This window comes from Triticum aestivum, chromosome 5D (assembly GCF_018294505.1).
Source record: "Triticum aestivum cultivar Chinese Spring chromosome 5D, IWGSC CS RefSeq v2.1, whole genome shotgun sequence".
Classification (NCBI taxonomy): Eukaryota; Viridiplantae; Streptophyta; class Magnoliopsida; order Poales; family Poaceae; genus Triticum; species Triticum aestivum.
In genome coordinates this window covers 327,367,771-327,382,770 of record NC_057808.1, presented here as the reverse complement: position 1 = coordinate 327,382,770, position 15,000 = coordinate 327,367,771, and the positions used below count along the sequence as shown (strand labels likewise).

General features: G+C 47.1%; 1 long non-coding RNA gene and 2 pseudogenes across 1 annotated transcript; 1 reads left to right on the top strand and 2 right to left on the bottom strand.

Annotated features, from left to right (window-relative positions):
* Positions 1 to 220: 220 nt before the first annotated feature.
* LOC123121503 (F-box/FBD/LRR-repeat protein At1g13570-like) lies at positions 221 to 5,221 on the bottom strand (annotated as a pseudogene).
* Positions 5,222 to 6,368: 1,147 nt separating this feature from the next.
* On the top strand, positions 6,369 to 8,009 carry LOC123121502 (uncharacterized). The gene is made up of 2 exons (XR_006459766.1): positions 6,369 to 6,632; positions 6,747 to 8,009. It is a non-coding gene; the product is annotated as an uncharacterized lncRNA (long non-coding RNA).
* Positions 8,010 to 14,092: 6,083 nt separating this feature from the next.
* LOC123120558 (glycine-rich protein 1-like) lies at positions 14,093 to 14,754 on the bottom strand (annotated as a pseudogene).
* Between the last annotated feature and the right edge of the window lie 246 nt (positions 14,755 to 15,000).

Below are 15,000 nucleotides of genomic sequence, written 5' to 3'. Positions count from 1 at the left end.
AGCGCTCAAGAGGTTTTTGCTAAGAGGTTTTTCTCCATATGAGAAATCCTTCACTCGCAGGGAATTCAAATAGATGTGTTGAAGATCATCAAAGGAGTAGAAGACAAGAAGGGGTTCGCTAGGGGTGGGTGGATGCGAGTGGCACAGGTGCTACGGATCTGCTGGAGGACGAAGAAGGCTACGAGTCGTTGGATGCATATCATAAGGTGCACACAAGAGTAACAAGGGAATGACAAATATTCAAATCTGAACCCAGGGTCATCTGCTCTCGGTGAGCAGCAAATCTCCATGCCAAATTTCATCGTGTTTGAACAGTTAAGAAAAAACTAATCTAATTGCACAGTTTGTCATATGGCTGGCCAAATGCTAACCCTCCGCCAACCACCATCTACGCGTATGGCACGCACGATTGCTGGAAATCAATGATGGATAGGCGGCTTAAAAACTGATCTGTACTCTGGGTGAGTATCTACGAATCAACAATTCAGCTGAGCGTAGGTCAACACTGACTATGATATTCTAGCACACGTACTCAATCAATTAATTGCCACTCGCAAAGTCGCTATGGTGCCGACGAGACATGAGAGCCAACCTCCATGGATCAGCTCATGCTGGGGATTGTTCAATTCCCTGAAGCCACGGTCGGTGCACCTGCCGCTCGTCATTTCATTTGTGCCCCTGGGAACAATTGTTCTCCCTTTCATACAAACTAGCTACATTTAAAAGGAACATTAGCTACCTCCCCGCGAATCCGGAATGCTGGTAACTGAACGTGACCCAATATTTCTGTTCTGTTCAAGTGACCCGAATGGTGGAGATGAAAATGACAACATCTTACACAGGCGAGCAACATGAATGTCGTCTGCACACGCCCAGAAATGCACCCTATTTGCCTGCAAAAGGAGAGCAAACGGTCACTTTGTGGCCTCATCCAAATAATTACAAGATGTAAAGCATATGATGTCGAATGCAAAGCATCACTGCAAAACCACAAACTATATTAGAAACAATAATAATAACAATGTAGCAGCATGAGTAAACAACTGTGAGTAACACATTTTGTGAACTCAATCTGAACTCTATAGCCAACCAGATGTTGGATCAATACCAAGTTTTCTATATTTTTTGTATGCAATACATCCACATGACTTCAGAACAATGCTTTCACTGTCTATCCGTGTGTTTTGAATTCGAAATGCATGTCAAGGCACAAAAACATCACCCCAGCATAAAAGAGAGGCACAGAGACATCTAGTCCAATGTGGTCTCGTGTCATTAAAAATTCCAGTTCTCTTGTAAAGAAAAAAAAGGGGGCATGATCTGCAAAGAAAACCTTGGGACAGATTATCCAGAAATCACTACAAGTAACATGTATTTTCCCTTGTTCATATCCCTTCAACTTTCAACCACAATCCTCATTACCCTGATCTTGTAATCTCTCCCTCCCTCCTAAGTATCAATACCATCCTCTCAGGTATAGAAAAGGGTAGTACTCCCTCCGATACAAAATAAGTGTCGTTGTTCTAGTAAAAAATTGAACTAAAACCACGACACTTATTTTGGATCGGAGGGAGTAGCATCTAATGTAAAGTGCCACAAGGGCTAACTGAAATATGAATTTAGGCCCTGATTGGATTGGCCTTTCACAGCGCCATACCCCTGTAAAATATACAGACCTCCATCAGTCGTTTCTCTTTCCAGTTGAAAATCAAGTGTGGCCGGTATTATACACCTGTAAAATGAATACAGGTGTATAAAAATACACCGATGCCAAGCGGGGCCTTACTAGGTACTCCACAGGTTATCCAATGATAATACATGGTACATACATTTAATAGCTGAAGTTTAAGGCTCTTTACCGTCGAAGAAGATTTGAGCATGGGGTGAAGCTCTTCTATATGTTATCAGTTCACGCAGTGCATCTTCACTAGACTTTAAGCTTCCGTAACCAAGATTAATAGACATAATGCGAAGAACTGTAGCTTTAGATAAAAGAAGCTGTATAAAACACATTTCATTTGACGAACAGAGAACACCCGTCAATCGCACAACTTGAAGGTTGGGACACATGCCGTCGGTCCATTCTGCATTCTGAAACTCCCCATTTGCTTCATTTTCCTCATCCGAAAAAACATCGATCGTGAAAAATAAACCAAACGTATAAATCATACGAGTAGCATGCCAACCTCCAAAACAACATATGTAGGATAAAGATACAAGGCAGTGTGTTTAGTTTGTACCATTATATCAAGTTCTTCAAGGTTAGGAGCATTCCTCAACATGCAAAAGGTTGACAAAATGGTAGGCATTTCCTCAAAGTGAGTCCAGAGGGTTAAACTCTTTAAGTTGTCAAAGGTGCATGCAAGTGTTTCCAGGATATGATCCTCTGTGAACTGTACAAAACAAATGTTAAGATACAAAACTTAATGCAAATGCAAATGATAACTATTCCACCATTGATATAATTTACATTGCTCGTAATGCTAAAATTGCAAGAACATTTTGAACACATTAGAAGCACTGAGTATCTCTGTTTAGAACAAAAGAATTCACACCCCTACGGAAAATGAGCAGGCTACAAATGTTAGAAACGCTACAGTGCCTTAATAATCCGAACGTCACTATTTGATTAGAATATTATTCGGATCGCCACTTAACACGAACACCAACACAATAGAGAGTTTATTTTTACTCATCTCGTCGTGCGGAGCAGAGAAAGCAGTTTAAACTATTACAAATGCTTGCTGGAAAAGGCATTTCGTACATAACGTTACAGTATGTTCTGAATTTAAGTGCACAGTCCTAGAAACACTGGGAAACAGTCACACATAAGCCACATTAATCCCAACTCTACAGGCTCCCTAACCCTAACAAGTGTAAAACACCACCCAGTACCCAGATTTACATATTCAACTTCTGTTGCCTGATGTTATATAAAGTTTATTTTTGGACGACGATAACTGCCACACGTGTGGGCGTTAAGGGGTCTGCCCACACGTTTTGTGTGGTGTTTAAGAGGAACAGCCCACACGCCTACGTGTGGGCAAAACAACTAGCGCCCACACACCTCTTTTTTTCCTCGCGGTCCCTCTCACACGCCTACGTGTGGGCAAAAAGGATAACGCCCACATGACCTCTCTCAGCCACCTACCTCACGGTCCCGCACGCCCCGCGTGACAGTCACCACGTGTCCCCGCAGTTGCCATGGTCCGGACCCTCTTCAATGTCCGTTTAACTACAGTTGCCATGTCGCTGAACTACAGTTGCCATGTCGGACAACTACATTTGCCATGGTTGCTCAACTGCAGTTGCCATCTCAGGTCAAGTGCCAAATGCCATTTTGGACAACTGCAGTTGTTGCCATGTATGGTCTGGTTTACTATAGTTGCCATGATTTGAAAACTTTAGGGGTTGCCACCTACCAACACTAGGCAGTTGCCATGTATGGTCTGCTTTACTACAGTTGCCATAATTTGAAAACCTTAGGAGTTGCCACCTACTAACACTAGGCAGTTGCCGTGTAGCGCTACAAAGAGACATGGCAAAATAACATGTTTCGGGTAAAGAGAGAGTTGCCATCTGCTTACAAGCACACTAGGGCAGTTGCCCCGTGTACCCTGCAAAACACATGGCAACTGACATGTTCGGGTAAAAAAAGAGAGTTGCCATCTGCTTACAAGCACACTAGGGTAGTTGCCATGTACACTGCAAAACACATGGCAACTGGCAGCTTTGGGTGTGGGAGAGGAGACGGGCGTGTGGGCGAGATGGCAAATACCCACACACCAGCCCTCGTGTGTGAGTGAAAACAGGAACTGCTAAACGCCCACACACCGGCCCCTCCCTGTGTTGAAACGGACGTGTGGGCGACCGGGTGAATGCCCACACACCAGCCCAGTCCTACATGGCACCACAAACATGCCAAGATTCGTGCACCCACAAATGGACACGGATCTACGCGTGTGGGCGAGATGCAAACGCCCACACGTGTGGGCATTAGTGTTTCCGTTATTTTTTACATTTATTTGTGTGGACCAAAGTAAACATTTGAAACGGTTACAAATGATTCCCAGAAAAGGCATTTCGTACATAACATTAAAGTATTATCTTATGAATAAGTGCACAGTTCTTGAATAAATGAATAGGAAGGGGAACACAATTGCACATAAGCCAGATTCATCCCAACTCCACAAGATCCCTGCCCCCTTCAATGTGTGAAACAACTTACGAGGCACAAACCCAGGACCCAGATTTACAGATTATACCCCCTATTGCCTAGTATCTATCAGCTCGATAAGTTATCTATTTCGAGTGACAGCAATTACCGACAATCGATATAAGAGGTAGAAAGAAAAGTACCGATGGGTAGCACTTATTTAGAGTGAGCTTCCGAGCTTGAGCAAGCCCAGCAAGAAGTCCTCCGAAATCACTAAAGTTATCACAGTATTCCAAATTGATGGTGCCTTCGTGGAGATTTGGTAGCTCGGCGACTTGCCAGCCATGATTATCATTGGAAACGATAGTTAGGCTCCGGAGATTGGCCCCCCCAATCACCCAACCGGGGAAGGCCTCGCTGCGTGTATCGACATAGGAAAGAGTCAGGGTATTAAGCAAGGGTGACGCGTTGATAATCGCCTCCAGTTGGATCTCCCCATTATGAGGGAATTTGACGGCCATGAGATTGAGCTGCTCCAGCACGGGGAAGCCAGTGAATTCCACGGGGAGAGGAGGTATCAAGCAGAAGTGCAGCTTCAGGCACACGAGACTCGTGCATAAGAAGACAGAAGAGTGAAGAGCTAAGTCTGGGGCATGGAGATCGATGGACCTGACGCCGCGGTTGCAGAGGGCGATGAGTCAGTCGTCGACGCGGCGGACGGAGTGCGTGTCGAGGGAGCGGATGGAGAAATTCGAGATGTTGCCGGGGTAGCGAAGGAGAACGCTGTCGACGGCCACCGCGGGTATGCCACCCTTGCCGATGAGGCCGAGGGAGAGGCAGGGGAGGTCCACCCAACGGCGGCGCCAGGCGCGAGAGAGCGCGAAGGTGCGGACGGCCTCGCGGAGGTCGAGGCGAGCGAGGATGCTGTCGAGCAGGGGCGGCGGCAGGGAGGTCAGCAGGTCCGCCGCCGGCTCGCTCGACCGCGCGCGGCGGCGCGAGGGCGCCATGTGAGTGTTGGGCTCTAGGGTTACGATTTCCCCTCGCACTTCACTGGAGGGGGGAGAATATCAGCACTATCGAACCGAACCGATAATATAAGGCCGTCGATTCAGGTTTTTACCCGTGGGACCGCCGTTTCATCGGTTTTTTAAGTAATACAATAATATATATTATCAATAAATGCACCAGTCAATAGATAAACAGATGTTTAACCGGAGATGACCGTCAGGCATCCTGGTCCTCCTGCTCGGTTGCTCCTAGTCCAGACTCTGGAACGGAGGGAGGCAACTGGAGCGAAGACTAGTCGATTTGACTGGAACGGAGCGAGATTGAAGTTGACGGATCAGGCCGACTAAGCAGCAGTGTCCCCTGTCCCAGTCGTCAAACAGAGATGGCTCGAGACGACAGGACACAGGAGTGGCGGCTCGGTTGGTGGCCTACTGCTGCCACGCGGAGCAATGAGGGGGAGGCGGCGTCGCCGCACCACGGCGCCCTGCAACGGTGGCGCCGGGAGAGGACGGCTACCCTCGACGGGGTTTGTCTATGCACAAAATCGAGAGAAATGGTCCCAAAACCCTATCAAGGGTGGGGTATTCTTTCTTTTCCCTTTCTACCCCCGCCCGATTCGCGCGAAAACGGGTCGATTGAGAGGCTTTTCAGGAAATGTTTTCTGTAAACCGACCGGTTCGTCGGTTTAAAAAAAAACCGACCAGTTCGACCGGTTTTTCTGGTTCGATTGCTCAACCGGCCCCCTATGCTTAAAAACCAGATGGGATCGTCGGTTCCGGTTTTTCCGGTCCGACCGCCGGCCCCGGTCCCTTTTTAAATGCTTTCAGGTGTTCCAGACTTCCAACACGAACTCTACCAAGGATTTGAGAACCAGCGGTCAAAACATACACAAGTGAATAGTACTATCATTTTGGCTTTTTTACACCATTCATGTTGAATTTGTCTTTTTTGTGTCTGTGTGTTTCAAATGTTGACTTGAAGAATGGTAGCATCGTAGCACCTGATATCTAATATATCTAAATAGGGGCTCCCCACTACCTGATTTTCCTGCATTCTCGTGCGTCCACGTCACTACAATTATTTCCTGTCGTTTGATTGACCATGTATGGCTCAGATCTGCAGTTGATTCCCCCGTGCTTCCTTCGGTTGACTCCTCCTTCCTTGACCCACGGAAGCGGAAGCAAACCCCTCCTTCAATCCAATTGAAACGTGCGTCGGGATCCCTCCTCATTAAGCGGGTCGACCCGTCTCCGTTCCCCATCTCCCGTCTGAGCATCTCTCTCACCCCAAACGACACCCACCCGGCGACGGACGCATCCGAAGTCAGCCGCCACTACGGTGGCGATGGCGGGGTAGGAGCGCAAGGCAATCGATCTGGAGGATGGGTGGAATTTCAAGCAGAAGGGCAAAATCTACAACCTCATCAATATCCCCGAGCGCAAGCTAGAACTGCAGTTTAGTTCTACAGGTATGTCGCCTCCATCCCCACCTCCCTCCATCCATGCCTAGGCTAGGCCCGATTCGATCTGATTCGTTGCTGGCCTATAGTTTCCGGCCCTATTCCTCTCTTTTTGTCGCGCAGGAAAAATTGGGAGCCTTCACCATGGCCGCCAATATCCATCTACGGGTACATCTTGCTCCCTTACTAGCTGTACAATATTCTAGCCTAATGATGTGTTTATTAATCCCCAATTCATGGATTCTTGCTTCCTATCCTTTCAATTTGTTCATGTACCAGATTCAAGGGGCAATTACCTCACACATCTTGATCTGTCATCTCCTTTTTCCGAGTCAGGTTTGATGAAGATTTGGATAACTAGATAGATTTATGTGGAAATTCTGTACACTTCGCCCGATGATTTTCGCGGGCAGGCGATAGCTACATATGCAGCCAAATTAATTTACCATGCATGTTCTGCAATTTTTCATTTAATGGTTTTATATCGTATATGGGTTAATGATTTCCTTATATATAAATGCTTATGATAAGATTGTGTGCGTTTGTAGATAAGGCATCACGAATAGCCATAGTTGAATAAAAGCGTCAGGTATGAGCTACTACATTTTTTTAATTGATTATATATTGTGAGAATAGCTAGAGCGCTTGTGGCCATACTGCTCCATGTCTTATGTACAATCAATATTGTATCATGATTGCACTGTATGCCAAGTGAATATGTAGTCCGCCTAGATTAATGTTAGGATGCAGTATGTGCGTTATGATCCCAACTAGAAATTGGACAAGAACTGTTTTTTTGGTCCGTGATGGTTTTTTCTCTCAGTTATGTAAATACGTGAAATATTTGAAAGGTGTTTTTATTATTTCAAGTAATGCGGTATTTAGCAATCCCATTTCATAGAACTATTTACTTCCCCATTGCAAAAGTGTCTATTTGACAGGTAAGAATAGACACGGTCTAGCATCCATTAGATGTGAACCCGATTTCAGTTTTGCCAAATGTCTTTAGAACTTCAGTCATCACGTTAATTAACCCTTTTTATCTCCATATATAGGGCTATGTCTGTCAGCATTTTCAACTTATGAAGCCGACAAGCTAACATTCTTATTTATAAATGAAAATAGTGAAGCCTCTCCATGACTTTTGAGGGGAAAAAAGGTCGGCCTACATGTTTCTTAGTTTTGAAGGATTGCTGCCGACCGCAAGTGTATTGGTGGTCATCTTAAGATCTCACCCGGAGCAGCATCTGTTTTCTATCTCGCTGTCACCTATGCCTTAAGAATTCCAGTTTATGCATATTTGTTGTATTAGTTCTCACGCTGGACATTCAACTTATGGTATATCTTCTTTCATGATTAAACTTTGCCGGCCGTATAGGACGGGTTATACAATCCTATGTTGTATTGAATCAACTCCTGTGTGTAGGAACGTAGACCATGGAAAATGCGGCATAACTGAAAAAGAACTATTCTGTAGGATACTTACACTTAGCCACCACTTAGCAGCTAAACCTCGAGCGCTTAAATATTTTTTGCATTTTAACACATGGTTCTCATACTTAATTGGTTGTGAAGGTCACAACTATGTACAGCTGGTCAGTGAACTTGGTGGGTAATATAGATCTTCCAATTAACAAAATTTGTTGAATTAAATGTAAAACGAATATAGTTCCTTTTTACATTATTTATTATTATGTGGTTTTCCAGATTTTTTTGGTCTAGGTAGTGATGACTTCCTAAATTTGCTCACCATTTTTTTTCCTTCTTTTGGTCTCGCACATGTAATCTTAAAGGATTGGATTTACACCAAGGCATATCCATCTCACTACATTAGCCTCTCAATTGCTTTCATTGTGGAATATACAGTGTAATACCTATCTGTTACTTCCTCCGTTCCTAAATATAAGTCTTTTTAGAGATTTCACTACAGACTACATACGGAGCAAAATGAGTGATCTATATATATCCGTATGTAGTTTGTATTGAAATCCTAGAAAGACTTATATTTAGGAACGGAGGGAGTAGATCGTATTGGTGTTTTTTTTGCACGCTCTGACGTGAGAACCAAACAACAATGGCATACGATCGTTGCTATTTTTGCACATCAAGCGGCTCTATATAGGGTTGCCAATTTATCTTTGTTGCTGCCACCCATAACCTTGAGCTATCCATTTAATTTGATACTATATATTAATGTGTTATTTACTTTCTAAAGAAAATTCATAGCATACTTTACCGCAGCAACGCACGGGGTATCACCTAGTTCTCCATAACATGATGATTCACTTCACGGAGGAGGAGATGATGCTCACTGTCTAAATTTAAATTTGCCTAGATGCTAATAACCCGATGTCGGGGTTTTAGCATTTTTCAGAGCGAATGCCCTTAGACACGGCAGGTCTCACGCATGAATCCTAAAGTGTTTGCTCCTATGTAACTACGAGCTGACGACACAAATGCCCTTTTTGTTTGAGCTTCAGGAATCAGATTCAGCTTTGTCACTGAAGCTGAATTTGAAATCTGAAACAAACAGTTATTTCAAATCAGTTTTACCAGTGAAGCCAGCTTTTGTCAGGACCGGTTTTTCGGGGTATTAAAACTCCAGAAAATGGCCCTTGTGCTCACCAGCCACAGGATTACTGTTAGCTGATGAGGCACCAACTTGATACAAGAATCCCAAGCAAAGTACAAAAATACGAAGTACAAGGCCATTGTGGCCTGTGAGTACAACACTTGGTTTCTAGTGGTTGATGGCGGAAGCGGTTTGTAGTTCATCTGCGTCTATGGGACTCCATTTCCCACAAGAACAGCTGACCAGGATAACTCCTATCTTCGCGAGGCTGCTATCACCTTTACATGGGTTCCGGGGCTGCCGTCGCAATGCTCTCTCCACGCAAGAATCTGGCCAAGACAATAGCCAGGGACAAGCCACTGAGTACGTTTGAATGTACTCGCAAACATTTAGAACACGGGTATAATATAACAAGGGGGTAATCATGCTCCGGAATATTCTGTGATCATAACGTCTGTCACGAAATAAACGAAATCCGTGATGCTTGTAAGCAGGTAAAATATGAATATGCAATACGGAAGTAGAAAATAGAATGCACTGATCGAGTGTCTGAAGCGACACCTCAAAAAAAAGGATAATAAGATAAATCATGCCTCAGTCGAGCGTCTGAGCGACACCACATAAAGGGCTTATGAATAACATGACGCAGTCGGGCGTCTGGGCGACGCCACATAAAAGGCTTATAATTAATAAAGAAATGACGAACATGCCGCAGCCGGGCGTCTGAGCGACGCCACATAAGGGGCTTATGAATAATAAATAAATGACAAACATGCCGCAGTCGGGCGTCTGAGCGACGCCACATAAAGGGCTTATAAAGGATAATTAAATAACATGCATGCCGCAGTCGGGCGTCTGAGCGACACCACATAAAGGGCTTATAAAGAATAATTAAATAACAAACATGCCACAGTCGGGCGTCTGAGCGACACCACAGAGAGGGCTTATATAAGAATAATCACAGTGAATATTCAGGAGGTAGAACCGTCCCAGGGATACTCAATAATTCCAATAATGTGAATGGTTAGTCCATAATAATAATAAACATAATCCTCATATGTCACAGGTCATAAACAATATCTAGTCCAGCCGTTTCTCCATGCGAATACCGTTACTATGGTCTAGTCTAGCCGTGTCTCCATCCGAATACCGTTACTATGGTCTAGTTTAGCCGTGTCTCCATCCGAAAACCGTCACTAGACCCATCTCAGACTGCAGTCCTTACCCATGAACATGGCTATCCGAATAGATATAACCTCTTCTCCCACGAGTAACGGGTTTATTTAGTCCATCGGGACTAATTCCGCCTACAACCTTTTAATTGAAAACACGCCTGACCTGCACACACCAGCTTAACTTACCGGTGTCTGGAATCACCCACGACACCCGTCAAGCAAAACTCTAAGTGGGGAGGCTACAACCTCGACGTAGCATGGGATCAAATTTATATCGCGCGCTCTAAGGGGTGCCCCCCTCTCGGTCCCAACCGGAAACACCCATGCCCCGGACCAGGTGGCATGCCTACCGGAGGCCTTCAGTATCTTCCACCATGGCCTCTCTGTACGGTGTGTGCTTTGGTAAGGGGTTGACAACTTCCTGAACCGTACCCTACCTGCGGCAGGGACAAGTGGCAGTACAAAACAGGTAGGGGGAAGTTACTGAACAAGACTCGACCTACGGCCGACTCAGGAGGTCCAAGTATTCTCCGAATAATTAGCATAACCAATATATCTCCAATAACAGACAGAATCACCGCTCATCAAACCTCATCATGCCATACCGGACACACTCGTCTCGACGAGGAACTAGGGCCAAGCTCGTGTCTACCCAAGACCACGACTCTCCCGGCTTCCTGCCGGTATGCATGAAAAGCTCGCGAGGATGATCACTGTCACCAGCATATCCATCTCAAACAGTAAAGCATCTCCAATATGCACTCATGGATGGGGCTTTATCGTCACATAAAAATAACATATGCTCCAAGTCAAGGTGGTGCTGTAACCGTATCAAAACACCACAAAAATATTATGCCAGGATTCAGAATGCTTGCCTTCAAGTGTATGCATGTGGGGGTGCACTTTTTGAAGGTTGCCTTTTTCTCCAAAATCCTATTTTGAGAAATATACAAATAACACATATTTCAAAAACAGTACAAAAAGTTGTCCCAAATATTTTTGAAATAAATCTTAAAATAAACTAGATGAAATTTGAGAGAGGTAGGAAAAAGAATCAACTCATTTGGAGTTTCATTTTAAAAGTTATAGCCAGTCAAAGATTAGTCAAAGTTCTGTTTTTAAATAAAACCAGAAAAGAAAACGTTTCGGGGGAAAATACGCTTTCAAAGCAGAGGAGACGTACTCGGGAATTTTGCGCTTTCACTTAACCAGAGTGGATGGGCGCGCGCGGGTCACTGACAGTGGGTCCAGGGGGCCCACTGGTCAGGTTTGACTGGTCTTCCCTCCCTCCTCTCTCTCTGCCCGAACGGTGGCGGGATTCCGGCGATCGCCGTCGACGAACGGCAGCTCCCCACGGGGCCCCGAGGGCAGGGATGGATCCGCCAGACCGGGGCGGTCCTCCCGGTGGGCGCTAGGCAGGTGGGGACGGAGGAAGTCACCGGCGGCGAGCTCCGCGGCGGACGGTGGTTCGGGAGCAAAGTGGGCTTAGGGCTATGGTGGTCCTTGGTCGAGGCTGAGGCGCTAGGCAGCTCCGCAAGACTATGGGGAGACGGTTGGTGGCGTTGGATGGGCGGGGGAGGGCCTGGCTGCGACGCACCGCACTGGATTGAGGCGGCGACCGAACTGGCCGGAGACGAGGAAGAAGGCCCCTCCCCGTCGATTGCTGGCTGCGGGAGTACTATGGGGGTGGCCTGGGGTTGCCTGAGTGCTCGGAGGAGCTCGGGGCCTCTTTATATAGGCGCTCGAGGTCGGTCCCGCGGTTGCCGTGGATAGGATCGCCGGCGACCGCGGTTCTGTAGCTGCAGGACTACGTGGCGGCGACGAGCGCGTGCCGACGGCTTGCGGATAAGCTCGGATTGTTCCCAGGGGGCAGCTGGCGCGCGCGGGTGGCTTGGGCGGCGCCGACCACGGCAGAGCCCGCTGCCGACGCCGGCGTGCCGCCAAGGGCGCTCTGACGGCGGCGCCGTAGGGCGCCAGGGAGTCTTGGAGGGTACTGGTGAGTGGGCGAGTGCAGGGCGCGGCTCTGCAGGTGAGCAAGGGCCAGGGGTGCGACGCAGCGACCCGTGCGCACGCACGTGCAAAACGCGCGCTCTGGCCGCGCCCAGAGCACGCACACCAGATGTTCGACGAAAAGCCAGCGCGTGCTAGAGAGCTTGGGCGATGCTGGTAGTTAACAGGCCAGGGTTAGGGATAGCTAGGAGGTTAGTGGACATGCTGGATGGGTCAGGGGCTCAAGTCCACAATGCAAACTATAAAACATGCCAAAACTGTTCCTGCACACAGGGTGTTCGACAGAATGCCATGGGCATCTAGGCAACTCTTGGGGTGGCCAAACTCTCCAGTCCCTAGTCTCTTTAGGAGCTAAAGAAGGTGGTAAGGTTAGTTTGGCAAAAACAGAAATTTGTTAGTGCAAGATTTTGAGAAAACCAATTTTGGGCAGAAACTAAAGGCTATCATTGCATGCACTAAAAATACTCCAATGGGTCCAATCTCCTGGACTTAAGGGTTTGGTAGGGAGGACTATAAGTAGTAAAAAGCTCAAGTGCACTAGAGCAAAATAAAATAGGGTTGCAGTACAAATCACCAAACTGGACCAGAATGAAAATGAGGTTGATTCACTCAAATTTTTCAAAGAACAACACTGGGTTTTTGCATGAAGTTGAATTATGAGCATCCACTGACATCTCCAAACACTTGGAAGAATTTTTAGAAGAATATTTAAATAGGTTGTAGTGCAAAAATATCTACTGGACCAGATTTAAAAAGTTGATGTAGAGCTCAAAATCTCCAATAACCAAAAGATATTTTTGCATAAAAGTGATGTGGAAACCTCACATGACATCCCCAAATTTTGGTGAAAGTTTTAAAAGCATTTATCAAGTGGTTGCAGTGCAAAAAGGCTCCAAATTTATGAAAGATCATTTTAAAGGAATAAAACTCATGAAAAATAATTATGCAAATAAATCCACTAATAAAGAATTGTTTTTCTAAAGAGGGCATACAAGTCCATAATATTATTTCTTTTGAAAGTTTCCACTTGAGGTAAAAACCCACAATATTAAAGAGAAGAGGGGTTTCTGAAATCAAAGATAAATCCAGACAGATAAAAATTTAATTTTCTGGCAAAATTTTAATTGATAAAACAAGTTCAAATTTTTGGGGTGTTACAGCTTTGCCAATGAAACTGAATTTAGAATTTGAAACAAACAACTATTTCAAATCAGCTTTGCCATTGAAGTTGAATATGGATGTGGGTCATCTTTAATGTAATTTGTTGAAGCACCTCAAAGTGTATTTCGGTGACGAAGCTGTCTACAGGTGATTCAAATCCAATCAAAGTTGAAACAAACATGATCTTATATAACTAATCCCTAGGTGATTTAAATCAGATCAAACCTGAAATAAACAAGGCCTAAGAGCATGTATTTTTTACACTTTTTCGTCGATCTAGCATAGCAATTCTCTTCAACCGGCACGACAAACCATGAGCATTGCAATTTTCACCATTTTCTTTTTTAGGCTGACAATTCTCTATGTTGCAATTGTTGAGATTAATTCTGTAAAAGGAAATCTCCCCTTGCCCAACGGCCAAGCGGTTGCATCACGCGGACGCCTGTGTCCCGGCAACCGACGCATCTCTCTGAAACCGACGCCTCCTCTGGATCGTCGTGTCTCTCCAGGAGATATATAAGCGTCCTGTAAACCATCGTGAAGGCATTCGATCATTCTGATTCAAAACACGTTATCACGCACGTAGAACAGCCAGCGAGAGCAAAAGAAACATCAGAGAAAGGAGAAGAGAGGGAGCACTCGCCGCCGATGAGATGCCTAACCTCGTTTCCTTCTTCCTCCGCCTGATCCGCGAGGATGGTCGTCGATACCGTCGTCGCTACCATGGAGTGGGTGGACTCCGGCGTTTCCGTCGCCGGATGCAAGCCATCCGTCGATTCGGCCGCCGCGCCGCTGGACGTGGCGCTCCTGGCCGCCACCGCGCCGCTGGACGTGGTGCTCCTGGCCGCCACCGCGCCGCTGGACGCGCCCCCCGCGGTGCTCCCCTCGTCCCTGGACGCGCCCACGATGGTGCTCCCTGCGCCCTTGGCCAGGCGCCCATGGGGTTCGACCCCTGGCTAGTGGCCGGCCCGAGCGCCTCCATCGTGCACAGGGCTGCAGCCGCGCCTGCACCGCCCCCTGGATCTCCGCCTCCACCACCTCCTCCGCCAGCCGCGTTGCTTGCGCCGTCGACGCCAACGCCCACCGCCGAGGCCGACGGCCCGCCCGGATACTGCCCCGTGCCGATGCGCGCCGTCGTGAATGAGGAGGAGGCGCTCGCCTTCGTCTCCGCGCCGACCGGTGCCTCCGGAGTTGTCCGCCTTGGAGCAGGCATGGAGGACGCTGACGCCACCGCCACGCCTCAACAGGAGACGGCCGCGGGGTCGAGCAGCCGCGCTGAGCAGCACTTCGGCCGCCTATTCGGGCGCGCTGTAGCAGCCCTCGACCGCCGTCCCGGCCGCCGCGCCGGCTCGTGGGCTCCGGCGAGCCTCGGCCTCGCCAGCGCCGCGCCTCCAGGAGTCCGCCTGGACCCCGTCATCGTTGCCTCATCTTCGGACGAGGAGAGCTCGGCGGGGCTGCG